Here is a 16649-nt window from a genome sequence, read left to right on the forward strand (position 1 = left end):
CATACATTTTTCCCATGCCTCTCTTTTGGCCTGTAGACATGTTGTTTTTTCACTTTAGCTGAACTATATTCACATTCATTTGTATTCCTCATTGATGGATGTCTTTGAAATTCCTTTTTTGCTATGTTTGTAGCTTTCAGTGCAATAGATCATACTTCATTCTACCATTTTTTTAATTCTCTTATTGCCACTTGGAGCACAAGTGTTGGGACTTGTCTTGGGAATTATTTTGTGAGCAGCAACCATCATAATTTTGGTAAGTATTTTCACTTTATTGTCAATTTGGGAAAAGTCTTCAAGTAAAATATAATTAGCTTCTTGTAGGATTTGTCTGAAAGTGGGCCATTTACTTTTCTTGTTGATAAACTTCCTTTTTCTAGGTTTAGTTTGGTGAGAGATATTTGAGATTGTAGTCTTAATGGTGTAATGATCACTTTGCAGATCTGTTACTCCACTAATTGAAACCTGGTCAACAGCAGCAGCAGGACCTAGTGGAATATCAATGGTTGAAAATTATTTATTCTTTATAGGCTATTATAGTATTAGTAAAATTCTAGTTGATTGACTTTTGGCTATCTTGGAAAGGGGTTAGGTTAGGAAAATGAAACTTTCAGGGATGGGTCTAAAGGCTAAAGTATGTTGTGGGATGGTATTTTGAAGTAAACACCTCCACTCCTTCTCCCTCTAGAGGGCCCTGAAATTTGCCTACATTACAGGTCTATACCTATTGAAATTTTGAAAAAACAACATTTTACCTTAATTTTCAGTTATCAGTTGCCTTTTCTTTGCCTTTAGTACTGAAAATGCAATTCCTGTTATTTGAGTAGAATTATGAGATGTATCAATGTATTTTTTTTCAGATTTTAGGAAATGTATTTGCATATCTTTAAAACCTTATAAATTGGGATTGAGCAAAGTTGTTCTGCTGAAAACAATTTTGTTGAACTTCATACAAGCAGAAGATCTATTTTGCAAGGTTTCACTTTTATAACACACGTTTATTTAAAGGTCATCACAGGTCAGGGCCCTCTAGAGGGAGAAGGATTGGAGGTGGGTACTTCAAAATAACTTATTGGGACATACTTTAGCCTGTAGACCCACCCCTGAAAGTTTTATTTTACTGAAAATGCAATTCCTGTTATTTGAGTAGAATTATGAGATGTATCAATGTATTTTTTTTCAGATTTTAGGAAATGTATTTGCATATCTTTAAAACCTTATAAATTGGGATTGAGCAAAGTTGTGCTGCTGAAAACAATTTTGTTGAACTTCATACAAGCAGAAGATCTATTTTGCAAGGTTTCACTTTTATAACACACGTTTATTTAAAGGTCATCACAGGTCAGGGCCCTCTAGAGGGAGAAGAATTGGAGGTGGGTACTTCAAAATAACTTATTGGGACATACTTTAGCCTGTAGACCCATCCCTGAAAGTTTTATTTTCCTAGCCTAACCCCTTTCCAAGATAGCCAAAAGTCAATCAACTAGAATTTGACCAAAAATGAGCACACCGCCCCCTTTTCTCCCAGAATCCCTATCTTTTCAACAGCATTTCTATCCTGGTATGGACACTTTTTTCAGATTGTTTAAATGTGTTTATTGGAGACAAATTAAATGCACTTTTTCTTTAATAATATACGAGCAAAGTTCCATCATTTTTGTATTATTAGTGAAAACATGTTCCATTGCAATACTATCAGTGTATCTATATCACTAACAATAATTACCATTACCCCAGTCAATACTTTCAAATTCTTTTGCGTTAGCAGACAGTCCGCCAAGACAAATAGTCCAATTGAATGAGAGGCGATTCTGGCATTAAATCCCCCTTATTAGGATTGTCTAAAAATGATGCTAATTCATTTGTTAACAGGTATGTCTATCTATTATCCATCCATGCCTCATTCCTAGGGCAGCAGAACTAAGGTGGACAGTCATAGAGCTAAGACAGTCATAAAACCTACACAGCATGTGAACACACGTCACCAATGCGAGATTGCACCCGAGGCAACATTTTTAAAAGTGAAAATCAACCAAGGATGCAATTAAAAAAGAATGGCTCTGGAAGCTGCACCGATTTTAAATACTTAAATGTACCACCTAAAACAAGAGCTTAGATTGCATTAACTAGTCAAATATCGTGGCATTGATTTTGGCTTATGAGAATGACCTTCTAAACAGAAAACTACGAGTGAATTTGGCGTTGAATACAAAAATTATGATTCTGGAGTAAATTTTCCATGATAAAAAAACATAAACTGGTGGAAGATAAGAGTTTTTCAGGACTAATCCCAGAAGTCAATAATGATAAAAGTTTAAAAAATATTTACTACTTAACTTTGTTCCAAAATGGTGGACGAAAAGAAGTTCAGTCGCTTATATTTTTGCTATCACAGTCAATGTGGTTCCAAACCTCTTTCGTCAACCGCAAAAATTAAAGTGTAAAGTAGCCGAAATGACTATTAAATCTAAGTTTCAAACAAAATTAATGCACAAACTATCTAAGTCCTGACTCGGTAAAAAAAGAACTATTTTTTAATTCCGTGTTAGAAAAATCCAAGCACTTATTGGAATAAATATAGGCAAAGTACAAAGGGCAGTTTCAGATAAGTTCCCAAAACGAGTTTATTTTTGATTAAATAAAAAAATGAGCTAATTAAAAGCTAAGTTTTTGTGAACAAAGTAACTGCTGCAAATAGAAGCTATAAATTGACTCAGAGCAATCTATGTGAAGTTTTGACTCATTTCAAAAACTAGCTATATACAAGTCGGGTACGCTAATTCTTTCCTAAGTGGGGGGGGGGCTATATTTCAAAAAATACCTTGTTGTTTTTACCTAATAATTACTTTATAGTTTAGCTATGGCCTAAATTAATCCAGCGAAACTGGCCAATTGTACCCTGTACTTTCATAGCTCCTTGTTGACGTTTTAATAAAGCAGTTTTATTTTCCTGTTCTCAACCGGAAATGTTAGCTTAAGATAGGATTCAAACAAAACTAAGCACCGGATACCCAGGTAATTTTTTTGCAATGGTGACTTCCTAACCAAACTTTACTATGAGTAACAAAATGACAACTAACTTTGTGCTTTTTTGTGACAATGAAGAAACTTTAGCATGAGAAACTGAAAATAACATCATGGAAGAAGGCTTTCAAGGCAATGAATTAAATTATTAATTAAGTTAAATATCTTGAAGTAGAAAAAAAGTACTTTGTACCATATTTAAAATGGAATTATAGACGAATGTTTCATGCGCATCATAGGACACAAAAATTCATAGCAATTTTTTATCAGAGCGACTTCAAAAAGAAAGTTTGCTGATTTATAAAGCAGTTGCACCAATTTCTGGAACACACTAGAGACTCACAAAGCTGAAAAATTATAAAAAATGAAACGGCTTAAATAAAACCACATCCAAATTCTTGTTTTTGCTAAATATCAGGTGCCGAAATCTTCACAGCCTGAAACCAGTATTCGTAGCAATGGAAGCCATTAACTGTTTTCCTTTGAAACCCAACAACTAGTAAACGTAAAATCTGTCAAGCAGCTCAATTAAACTCTAGTAGAATTTTGTGCTTATAGGTAATTGATAGTTTTAAAGCCGAAATGGACCAACTATTTATGAAATATATCTCTGTTCGACTTTTTGCCTGCGTGCGACCCATCAAGCTCCGATTTTCTCAAATCTTGAAGTGGAAGAGGTTGTTTGTTAATATCAAAGGAGTCCTGGTGTCGATAATTATACTATAGAATCCTATTTTTCTCTTCCAAAACTGTGTCTTCCAAAAAGTGATCAATCAAAATGAATATTCTTCGAGCAATCCAAATTTCTATATGGCCTCCAAAATGTCTCTTCTGTTGGTCTAAAACTAACGAAGATTTCTGATCTTGCATCTAAACGATATCTAAGTCCTAAATTGATAAAAAAAAAATGAAACAAGTCCAAATTTTAGACAGCCTACCAATTTTCATGCAGATACTACATAATGTGGAAAGTACAAGGAGCGCAAAGTTTTGTTATGATTTTAAAAACTGTCTCTTCTTGCCCTCCCTATATACCTGAAATAGATCTATGTCCTGCCGTCGAAAGCTTACAGAAGGGACTGCTGCCGCTTTAGCTTAGCATTTTGAAATTCCTTAAAAAAAAACACTTTTAAGAACATCTGTTGGAAAACCGGAAACATTCTACGAAGGCTTTAAATAAATGAAAATGATGTTCTAGCCTTAGCTGATTTTCATTCAATTACTTTCATAACTTTAGTTATTTTATCCTTTTATTCATCAGTGAATTTTTTTATTATAAAACCTGGACCATCCAAACCTAACGTAACTTGATGTCTAAATAAGACTTTAAAAATATTGAAAGTCAGATTAATAGTTTCTTTCCCTTTGCTCGAAAGATTTCATATAGTTTTGCATAATCCAACTAGCTTTATGTTTTTTGTGGTATCCTATTAGCTTACCACACAGCTGTTTTGTCGTTGTTACTCGGGTCTTAGACCTTACAGCCATCGTTAAAGACGCGATTTTTAGCTGAATAAACAAAACATTATATCTTATTGAAAATTGAAACCGTGACAGACAAAATAGTTCGACATAAAAACGACGACATTTTAAAATGGTTTAATATTTTCTTGTGAAGTAAAGATCGACATTAAAATTCCAAACAAAAATTATCAGGGTATCAAACAGAGTGATACTTCCTAAAATACTGGGTATTAATGCTAAAGCTTATTCAGTGCAGTCGGAAATTTTTTTAAGCGCAACAATTCTAGCCGGTTTTTTGTTTCAAAGCAATTTTAATTATAAATTGGAATTTGCAGCTTAGAAAAAAAAACATTCAGCGAATGCTACGGTCGGCGCAAAGATCTTCTATGATCAAAATTTCTATATCTTTTAACACAGCTCAAACGCATGTGGTAACTGCTTTTGCAGGAGTGCTTCCAATGGCTTTTAGAGCGTTGGAATTAAGTATATTAAGATACGGAAAAAATTGTCGACTTTAAAATTGGCCGTGGGTTTTGAGTCATACCTTCAGTGGAATCAGCTATTTGGTACATCATAGCCACTATACTGGCCATATTATTGCACATTTTTTGGGTCATTCCTTTAATGACTTTAGTGCATCTCAGCCCTTTCATATAGACCGTAATTTTTTAAATGAGTTTTTGTTGCAAGTTGTTTTGATGAGTCTAAAAACTCTGTTAGCACATGGTCGGCTAACTTTTCGAAAATAAAGATGACCTTATCTCAGCATCAAAAATCCACCCAAATAGCAGATTAACACAGCTTATTACTGGGAATAGCAGATTGCTTCATTTTTTAAAATAGGATTGGGAAAGCTGACTCTCCATTGTGCTTGTGCGTTCTAATGGAAATATGCTGTCATCTTCTATTTGATTGTCCTGTTTGTTGTAGAGCACGTATAGTAATGGAGTTCAAAATGAATGAATATTGAAGTAAGTGTGCCGTTTTCTTTATCGCTGATAATTAGAAATAATAGAGATCAGACTATTGTAAACATATTTTTATCACGCACGAAGAGATTTGACTTTTAGTTAGAACTAGCTGTTGGGGTGGCGCTTCGCCCCACCCAAACACCTAGTCGGTGGGGCGCTTCGCGCCCACCCAAGCCCTCCAGCGTGCGTAAGTCGTTACGCGCCATATTAGTTACGCGCCATTATAGTTGTGTCCCTGTGTCCCACCTGTGAATATATATATATATATATGTTGCATATAAATATATTGTCAGGTTTACTGACTCTTGAACATGCAACATATAATTGTCCATGGGAAAAAAAATCCGTATTCAGATCTATACCTCATTATTCTAATGATCTGTCCCTGTGTCCCGGTCGTCATTTATATTCCCTGTGTCCCGGTCGTCATTCGTGTCCCGGTGTCCCAGTTTGTAATTTCTCTTTGAGTGTCCCGGTTGTCATTTATATTCCCTGTGTCCCGGTGTCCTGGTCGTCAGTTGTGTCCCGGTCTGTAATTTCTATTCGAACAATCCCTGTGTCCCGGTCGTCATTTATATATCCCGCCTGTACCCCCGGCGTCCCCGTTGTAGTTGTGTCCCTGTGTCCCGGTCGTCATTTATATTCCCTGTGTCCCGGTCGTGATTTGTGTCCTGGTGTCCCAGTCTGTAATTTCTTTTTGAGGTTCCCGGTCGTAATTTATATTCCCTGTGTCCCGATCGTCATTTGTGTCCCGGTATGTAATTTCATCAGTTGACAAACATGACGTCAGTCGACAAACAACTTCATGACGCATACAGATCAATCCTTATAATGACGTCAGTCGACGAACATGACGTCAGTCGACACACAAACATGACGTCACTTGACACACACACACACACAGACAACTTATTTTTATATAGATAGACTAGCTGTTGGGGTGGCGCTTCGTGCCACCCCAGCACCTACTTGGTGGGGGCGCTTCGCGCCCCCCAAGCTCCCCCACACGCGTAAGTCGTTATGCGCCATATTGGTTACGCGCCATTGTATTTGTGTCCCTGTGTCCCACCTGTGAATATAGATAGATATAAATTTATTTTTAACTACGTAAAACATGCGAATATACAACATTCTTGGCTGTCCCATTGTCTGTGCATATAAATAGATTGTCAGGTTTACCGACTCTTGAACATGCAACATATAATTGTCCATGGGATAAACAATCTGTATTCAGATCTATACCTCATTATTCTAATGATTGCCCTTGAGCTTTGTTGATGGTGATTGCTAATCGAACATTCCCTGTGTCCCCGTCGTCATTTATATATCCCCCTGTGCCCCCCGGCGCCCTCGTTGTTGTTGTTTCCCTGTGTCCCTGATTGCTAATCGAACATTCCTTGTGTCCCGGTCGCTTTCTCTTTGAGTGTCCCGGTCGTCATTTGTATTCCCTATTTTGTCCCTGTGTCCCACCTGTGAATATAGATAGATATAAATATATTTTTTACTACGTAAAACTTGCGAATATACAACATTCTTGGCTGTCCCATTGTCTGTGCATATAAATAGATTGTCAGGTTTACCGACTCTTGAACATGCAACATATAATTTTCCATGGGTAAAACAATCTGTATTCAGATCTATACATCATTATTCTAATGATTGCCCTTGAGATTTGTTGATGGTGATTGCTAATCGAACATTCCCTGTGTCCCCATCGTAATTTATATATCCCCCTGTGCCCCCCGGCGTCCCCGTTGTTGTTGTTTCCCTGTGTCCCGGTCGTCATTTGTGTGTCCTGGTCGTCATTTATATTCCCTGTGTCCCGGTCGTCATTTGTGTCCCGGTGCTTTGTTGATGGTGATTGCTAATCGAATATTCCTTGTGTGCCGGTCGCTTTCTCTTTGAGTGTCCCGGTCGTCATTTATATTCCCTATGTCCCGATGTCCCGGTCTTTAATTTCGTCAGTCGACAAACATGACGTCAGTCGACACACAAACATGACGTCACTCGACACACACACACAAACAGACAACTTATTTTTATATATATAGATTTATGTTTTGTTTTCGATAGTGTGTATTCATTTTTCTTTTTTTTAGTAGTGTCTACGTGTATTTTTTTTTCTGTAAAATACCTGTTTTTGGTTTAACCATAAAATAAAGTATCTATCTATACCTATCTCATCCTAATGACGAAATAAAATTAGCAAATAGATCCAATAAATTAGAGGTAATGAAAGATTTAAATCTTTATTTCATTTCTTCCTTTTATTTTTCTAGTCGTATTTTTTAATTTTCGGTGTGATGAAGAAGTTTCAGCTTTTCTTTGCTAAATATTCAATGATCAACACTGACATTAATCCTCATAATCATTATTTGCTAAAGAATAAAAGATAATCTTGAAATTCATTGAATCATTGCAAAAAAAGGTAATCTTTTAACCCTATCTAGAAATGTGGACAAGCTCCTTGTGTCTATTAGTATTATGAAATTCTTAATGCGGGCTGAATTATAAACGATATTGACTTATGGCATAGGCTAGTTATTTTCCCTTTGGATAATGAAAAAAAGACTTTCTATTGTTCTTAATTAAGGGATTAATGGAAAGTCTGTAATATTGCAGCACATTATTGTTTAATTTGATCATTAATATAATAAAATTCTAAGGTTTATTTCACTTCAATCAGAAATTTTAAGTGCATTATGTTGTTAGTTATCTCAAGTGAAAAACCTATAGCCTAGGTTTTCAACCTTAAAATTTTGACAAATTTTTTCTACAGTCTATTTAAATGTTTTTGGTAAAATTCTTGTGTAGCTGCTTTTTGGCGTCTTGGAAAGAGGTTAAGGAAGGAAAAAAGGAAACTATCCAGGATGGGTCTAGAGACTAAAGTTTATCATTGGAAGGTATTTTGAAGTAGGCCTACCAACCTCTGCTCCTTCTCCTTCTAGAGGGTATTAAACTTTGATGACCTTTAAAAATATTTTTATTATGAAAGTGAAACCTTGCAAAATAGATCTTCTGCTGAAATAAAGCATAAGAAAATGTTTTGAGCTTCTCAGCTTTGCTCCCAATTTATGAAGTTTCAAAAATTTAAGAATATATTTCCTAAATTTAGAAGGAATATAAAAATATTTTTATTATGAAAGTGAAACCTTGCAAAACAGATCTTCTGCTGAAATAAAGCATAAGAAAATGTTTTGAGCTTCTCAGCTTTGCTCCCAATTTATAAAGTTTCAAAATTTAAGAATATATTTCCTAAATTTAGAAGGAAAATGACCATTAGTATGGCTTCAAATTCTACTCAAAAAACAGGAATTGCATTTTGAGAACTAAAACCAGAGAAAAAGAAGCTGATAACTGAGAATTAAGGTAAAATATTGTTTTTACCTTAAATCACTTCTTCTTGTGACTAAGGTTGAAGAACATTCAGATGTTTCAACCTAACAAAAACTGAATACTCATGTCACAGTTTATGAGTTGATCATTTTTATTTAGATATATACAGGACAGTCTGGTTTCATTGTTGGGTGCCACTAGATACATTGCTGACCAGGCTTGTTAGAGAACTAAAAGAAATGGGTGGCACCTAATAGACCCTGCTGGATGATACTAGTTCATCCTACTGTATCTTCAATGTTTTACCACTCTAGTCATGGTTGATACCAATCTTGAAGCTATCAACTGATCTGACAATCATGGTAGATTTGCAGAGTGAATTCCACAGTGGAACAACATGATAATTGAAGAAGTTGAACTTTTCATGCTTTCTGCTGAATTTTTGATGTAGTCTTATTGTAGACTACATGTAGTCATTCCTTGTGTTCTGGTGTATTTACTATGATAAAAAATAGGCTTAATAGTGTCACTGGTCATCATCTTAAATGTGAGGATGACATCTCCTATCTCTCTATGGTATGTTAGGGTAGGCAAGTCAAGTTTTTCTAGTCCATGCTTGTAGGAGATCTGTTGTTTACCAAAAGGGAGCTTGTTTGCTCTATGCTAGACCTTCTCCAGTATCTTCATGTCACACTTAAGGTGTGGGTTGGCAATTGACATGCCAAACTCAAGGTGAAGATGAACAAGGGCTGTGTAAAGCTTCTTGATAACTCTCAGTTGGTGACTTATCACTGAACACTTGATCAAGCTGAGGACCTTGTTTGCCTTAACTGCTTGGTTCTGACCTGGATTTTGAAATTTAAGCTTATTGTCAATGATTACCCCAAGATCTTGCTCTTCCTTGGCACTCTGAATAGGCATATTGGCACCTGCAGAGTCAACCATTTGATACCTATTGCAGGGATTGTTTAGACTGAGATGAAGGACTTTGCATTTGCATGGGTTGAATTCCAGCATCTAGGTTGTTGCCCATAGACAGAGGTTGTCAAGATATCCTGGCAGAGAAGAGTAATTTTCTGTTAAGGCTGCTGGACCAAAGAGTTTAGAATTGTCAGCATACAGTTCCAAGCCATTCTTGACCACCTAAGGAGTGTCATACATGTAGAGGTCAAACAGTGTTGCATGTAATTTGGTCCCTTGGGGGACACCATTCTTAATGTGGTGGTGAACTGATATGGAGTAGATGAGGTCACCCCTTTCATCATATACAACAACAACCTGGATTCTATCAGATATGAAGCTGTGGGTCCACTGGGCAACATTATTATCCATCTGATATACTGACAGCTTGATGATCAGGTAACAGTGAGACATTTTATCAGAGGCCTTAGCTTGATCCAGTTGGAACATTTTGACTGGGAAACCCTGCTCCCAGCAGATCAGCTATAGATTCATAAGCTAATATTAGATTTGCTTGATAGGCATGTCTTTCCTGAAGCCATGCTGACCACCAAAAAGAAGGCCATCCTTTGGTCATATGCAATATGATTACATCATTGGCTATCACTTCAAGAATGGCAACAACCTAGGTCAGGCTGTTGGGTTGATAGTTCTCAGGCTGGGTTCTAGATCCCCTCTTGAATATTGGAGTAATAGTGGCTTTCCATCAGTATGCAGGTAGGCTACTAATGTGAAGTGACAGCTTGGTCACTAAATCCACAAGTTCTTTAAGGAGCCTGGGATATGTACTGTCTAGGCCTTTAGCCTTGTTGAGGTCTAGTTTACTCAGCCTTATCTTAATCTCATCCATTATGATGTAAATTTTTGGCATTTGGTACTCAACCACCCTGGGAGGCAGAACATGGTGGCTTGTCAGGGAGGTCTACTGAGAAGTTGGATGCAAATGTGTTGTTTAGCAAATTTGTAATGTCATCTGGTTCTGCCAGCTTTTTTTCTTCAGGGTTGAGCAGGAATGGAATAGTTTGTCTGCTCTAATCTTTAGCAGATATGTATCTCCAGAACCTCTTTGGGTTGTCTTTAATGTCCAATGCCAATTTATCTTCATAATCAGCTATAAAGTGCCTAGTCAGTTGTCTCACTTTATTCCTTGTTCTTGCAAAATGATTGCTGTGGTGTGTGCATTTGCATTTCTTATACTTTGAAAAAGCCTTCTTCTCATGGTTCATAGCCCCTTTAATAGAGTGGTTCAGGTGTGGGAGTGTTTTAGTGCCTTCATGAATGAACTTGAATTGCATATCCTCTCAGCTTGGAGTGGAGTGTTCTTAAAATTTTCCTAGGCTAGTTCAATGTCTCCCTTGATGTCAATTGACCATCTGTCAATTTTAATAGGTAAATTAAAGTAGGCAAGTTTTTAAGATTTAGAAATCAGAAGATGGTTAACATGGAAGCTTGACAATACCTTCCCAGAGTATGTTTTTGGCCTTGAACTTATTACTGAAAGTTTTATTTTCCTAACCTAACCCCTTTTCAAGATAGCAAACAGTGGCTAAACTACAATTTTATGCTTTTTTCTAACTTTAAGGTCCTGTGTCCAGGATTAGGCAGTATTTTTCAAGATTAGGTTCAAGCTTTAAATGTGTGTCCAAGATTAGGCTCCATTGTTGTTTATCAGTAGATATAGAATTTTGATTGCTCTTTATGGTTAAATTATTGAAGCTAATCTCATACTTATTAAGAAGATTTTCACAAATCCAATGGTGAAGCAATCCACTCTATAGGTAGTATGTAAGGATTTTACAGCAATTTAGCTGTTGAAATAAGGATTAGCTGTCTAAGTTCTCAATATTTTACCCTATTTCCATGTATAATGGCTGCTATCATGACAATTACACCCTGTCCTTCTAATAGGGTCAATTATAGCCCTAGACTATATAAAAAGCTGCACAAATATAATAAATAAATAAATAAAATTTCCCTTTAAGAACATGGGGAAGGTTCAATTAATCAGATCTTCATGTTTGTTTCTATTTCCATGCACATTTTTAAATAATATATTTAGTAAACTATTCTCATTATTTTACAATGATGTGATTCTATTGACAAGGCTAAGGATAAAATGTAATATCCTAGATTAGTGGACCCACAGAAGGAAACATATTAATAAAATAAAAGTAATACTAGTAGATTTCTTTTATTTGAGATATAATAAATTTAAGAGCCTTAAGGTCCTCTGGACCTGTAGTGTTAAGATTATATTTGTGACATTACGTCCCCTCACTCCATCTCTGATGCTTCTAGATATAGTCATAATAATATGTTTCTTTATTGTTTATCTTCTTGTGATATCCCGTCATGTTTTCTTTGTTAAAACAGGTTTGTTGTATTCTTGATTTGCAAACCATACTGCAGAGCAATTGCAATAGTGTTGGAGACAAATTTTATTGAAAAACGCCAATAACAATTGAAGGTTACATGACAATTTAATGAATAGAACCATGCTCACACTATAAAGTAAGAATTTCATTGGTACCACCTGAAATGACCAGCTTTTCTGAAGGATACACTATAAAACAATTAGAGTAGTACCATTATATTTCATATGTGGTTTTTGATGTTTATAGTCATTTTTGTAGCAATGCAACCTCCCTTCCCCCACTAAGAGTTCTATATATAGTTCTAGGCTATTTACAAAATTAGATAAAACACTACTAATGAAATTCTTACTTTTTATTATAAAGCAAATTTCAATCTATCATATACTCTTTTAATTTTATCCATGTTTCTGAATCATTTTTCTTATAATATAATTTCACTTGATTTCATAAGCAACTCAGCTGATGACAAACATTTGAGAAATGTTGCTGAGTTACAAAATAGAAGGTAATTCCTTTTTGTAGAAAGTGTCATTTTTCAAATCTGGTAGCTGAGTTTCTTAAGAAATCAAATCAAATAATATCATTAAAAAATGATTTATAAACATGTATGGCCATGTGTCAATTCTAAAACTTGGTCAACCTGTCAGAGACTCTAGGCATGCTTCTCCAAATGTGTCTTAGCTACTCCAGCCATTTACCAAAATGCTTGGAAAACTATGGATCTTCCTATTTGCCTGCAAGTCCAGGGGACTTGTTGGTATGTGTCAATCTTAAAACACAGTAGTCTGTCTGAGACTCTTAAGTGGGCAAGCCTATAAGGTTTAGGTCACTTGTTCACCTATGAGTCCAAGCAAATTCAGTCGCCTGTTTTGCATACAGGTCCAGTGGACATTGTCTGTCATGAGTCAACTCAAAATTCTCAATCATCTGTTAATTCTATGACTATCTAGATTAGTTTTGCCCTAGGATGGATGGATGAATGATAAGATCATCTATCAACAAGTGAAACTGACATCATTTTAATACAATCCTGGAAAAGACTTATGCCAGCTTTGCCTCTCACTCAGATTATCTGTCTTAGCTTTTTATCCCATCAGCCATGGCTTGATGGCAACTTGATTTTAATTCATAATGGTTTTATGGTACTTGGTATCTACCAAGTGACATATAGCAATTGCAAATTCTGTCAGTTGGCCTGTTGCTCTGCTGGTCTGTCTGTTCTGGTTTTGCTAGTTTAGGCACTTCCAGGTAAGCTAGGACAATAAAATTTGGTAGGCGTATCAGGAACCAGACCAGATTAAATTAGAAATTGTCATTTCCCCCATTTGACCATCTGGGGGGGGAGTGGGTTTTGTTAAATTGGAAAAGTTAGAAAAAGTGACATATTTTTAACTTACAAATGGGTCATTAGATCTTAATGAAATTTGATATTTAGAAGGATATCATATCTCACAGCTCTTATTTTAAATCCTGACTGGATCCAGTGATACTGGGGGGAGAGGGGGGAAGGAACCTTAAATCTTGGAAAATGGTTAGAGTGGAGGGATTGGGATGGAACTTGGTGGGAAAAATAAGCAGAAGTCCTAGATATGTGATTGACATAACCGGAACGGATCTGATCTATTTGGGGGAGTTGTGGGGGTTAATTCTGAAAAAATTAGAAAAAATGAGGCATTTTTAACTTATAAAGGAGTGATCAGATCTAAATGAAATTTCATATTTAGAAGGACCTTGTAACTGATATCTCTTATTTTAAATCCTGACTGGATTCAGTGTTGTTGGGGGGGGGGGAGACTGAAAATCTTGGAAAATGCTTAAAGCAGAGAGCTCAGGATGAAACTTGGTGGGAAGAATAAGCACAAGTCCAAAATACATGGATGACATAATTGAACCAGATCTGTTCTCTTTGGTGGAGTTGGGGGGGGGGGAATTCAGAAAAATTAGAAAAATGAGGTATTTGTAACTTATAAACACGTGATCAGATCTTAATGAAATTTGATATTTAGAAGGATCTTGTGCTTTAGAGCTCTCATTTTAAATCCCAACCAGATCTGGTGTCATTGAGAGAGTTGGAGGAGGAGGAAACCAGAATTCTTGGAAAATGTGAAAATTGAGGTATTTTAATCTTACAAATGGGTGATTGGATCTTAATGAAACTTGATATATAGGAGGATCTTATGTCTCAGATAATCCATTTTCAATTCGAATTGGATCCAAGAACATGGGGGTTGGAGGGGGGAACCAGAAATTTTGGAAACTGGAAATTTTGGAAAATGCTTAGAGTGGAGAGATCAGGATGAAACTTGATGGGAAGAATAAGCACAAGTTATATATACGTGATTGACATAATTGGAATGGATCTGTTCTCTTTGGGGGAGCTGGGGGGTGTTAATTTGGAAAAATTTGAAAAATTGTGGTAATTTTAACTTAAGAACAGGTGACCAGATCTGAATGAAATTTGATATTTAGAAGAAATTCATGTCTCAGAGCTCTTATTTCAAATCCCTACCACATCTGTTGACACTGGAGAGGAGTTGGAGGGGAAACCAAAAATCTTGGAAAATGCTTAGAGTTGAGAAATTGGGATGAATCTTGGTGGGTAGAACAAGCAAATGTTGTAGATATGTGATTGACGTAACTGTACTGGATCCGCTCTCTTTGGGGGAGTTAGGGGGTGGGGTTCAGTGTATTGGCGAGTTTGGTGCTTCTGGATGTGCTAGGATGATGAAAATTGGTAGGTGTGTCAGGGAGCTGCATAAATTGACTTGATAAAGTCGTTTTCCCCAATTTGACGATCTTGGGGGCTGAAGGGAGAAGAGATATTAGAAAAAATGAGGTATTTATAACTTATGAATGGTGATTGGATCTTAATGTATTTTGATATTTAGAAGGACCTCATGACTCAGAGCTCTTATTTTAAATCCTGATGGGCATTAAGCCTCTGATTTTCCTTTTAAATCAATCTATTGAATCTTAGAATTTTGCTAGAGCTCATACCATATGTGCTCTTGGCTCTTGACTCTTCCACCCTTGTCAAAGTGCCATATGAGCTCAAAATAGAAGGCAATTCCTTTTTGTAAATAACATCATTTTCAAATCTACTAGCTGAGTTTCTTAAGAAATCAAATAAAATTATGTTATCAAAAAATGATTTATGAACATGGACAAAAATGTGAGATATTGAAACTTGTTTGATATTGCAGAGTATTGTTTTTGTATGTTTTCTTCAGTTTGATTTATACCCCATGGTAGTGGTCAGCAAGCTTATTAGCTAAAATCTGCATGTTTAATAAACACTAAATAAAGTAGTACATTAAATTAAACAAAATTTCACACTAAATAAATATTTGTTGATGCAAACAATATGCTTGTATCTCCTTGTGAAGTTTGAATCAGTCAGGTGTGTATCTGTTTTTTCTTTTTTTTTTTTTTTTGGCATGGTTCTAAGTTCTCATCAATAAGACAACTTTTCAGTTTACTTCTGATAATGCTTGAAAAAAGATTGTTTGCATGTATATGCAAAACCAAAAAGGGAAAGAATAGCAAATGCAAGCTATTTTAGCTGATTTTAAGAGCCAGAAATACAGTTCCAAGCATTGAAACTGCTCATGTCTTCCTTCTTCAGATCATTTAAAGCAGGCCATTTGTATTGTGAACTAGGGTCACATTTTTTTCTCTCTACTATTTCCAATTTAACACAAAGATGTTCAAATTTACAGTGCCATATCTCCTTGTTTTTTAAAACCAGCAACTGTATTTCAAAGTTACCAATGTCAGTTTTAAAAGGAGAAAATTTCCACTCATTTATCATAGCATTGAGAAGATTTTTGACAAATGCTGAAGCTGCTCTGCTGTTTCTGAAACCTGCTGAAAAAATACTTCTCTTGTATCTGATTTTTTTTTGTTAATGATGTTTATCAATAGAGGAATTATTTTCTTGGCAGTGCTTCAGCAGACTCAGAAAGTGAAACAATATCTCCATCTCAATATCCTGAGCAAAAAGGATATTTTTTGTTGAATGTTATTGCTTCTTCTAATACCAAAAAAATTAACTTTCCTTTTCCTTGTAGTTTACAATTAAGCTTATTTAGATGAGACATGATGTCTACCATGACGTAAAAGTTTGGACCCACTGATCAAATGCTATTTCTGGGTATTGAACACCCCTCTGAAGGTGAAATGCATTAATTTCTGGAAAAAGGGATGCAAAATTTTTTGAAACGTCCCCTCTTGATAAGCCACATTCATTGTTATGAAGTATTGATCAGCATTGTCACTCTCCATTTCAAAATGGAGTTGATGACTGTAATCACTAATTCCATAAATTTACAACTTTCTTTCATGAATTTAAAGTACTTCTTGATGAATGACACAATAGTAAATAAGTATCTTGTGATTAATTGTTTCTTTCAAAATAGCAAAAAACCCTTTTTCTTATGCTGATCATACTCTTGGCCTTATGTGTTGTGATCAATGCACTTTTATTGGGGAATATGATACTTGTCCATACACTCAATTA

At 35.6% G+C, this 16649-nt stretch overlaps 2 protein-coding genes across 3 annotated transcripts in view; one reads left to right on the forward strand and one right to left on the reverse strand.

The window, feature by feature from the left end:
• LOC136029548 (uncharacterized) overlaps positions 1–1751 on the reverse strand; it is a 78748-nt gene extending 76997 nt beyond the window's left edge. Inside the window, exon 1 of one of the 2 annotated variants that reach the window (XM_065708020.1) lies at positions 1733–1751. The gene's annotated coding sequence lies outside the window, so the exon portion shown is untranslated. The remainder of the gene's footprint in view (positions 1–1732) is intronic. The other variant, XM_065708018.1, reaches the window with a different exon arrangement.
• A 6059-nt stretch (positions 1752–7810) lies between these two features.
• LOC136029549 (E3 ubiquitin-protein ligase HUWE1-like) overlaps positions 7811–16649 on the forward strand; it is a 54035-nt gene continuing 45196 nt past the window's right edge. The window contains exon 1 of the mRNA XM_065708024.1: positions 7811–7887. The gene's annotated coding sequence lies outside the window, so the exon portion shown is untranslated. The remainder of the gene's footprint in view (positions 7888–16649) is intronic.

The sequence above is a fragment of the Artemia franciscana genome, chromosome 7 (genome assembly GCF_032884065.1).
Source record: "Artemia franciscana chromosome 7, ASM3288406v1, whole genome shotgun sequence".
Lineage (NCBI taxonomy): Eukaryota > Metazoa > Arthropoda > Branchiopoda > Anostraca > Artemiidae > Artemia > Artemia franciscana.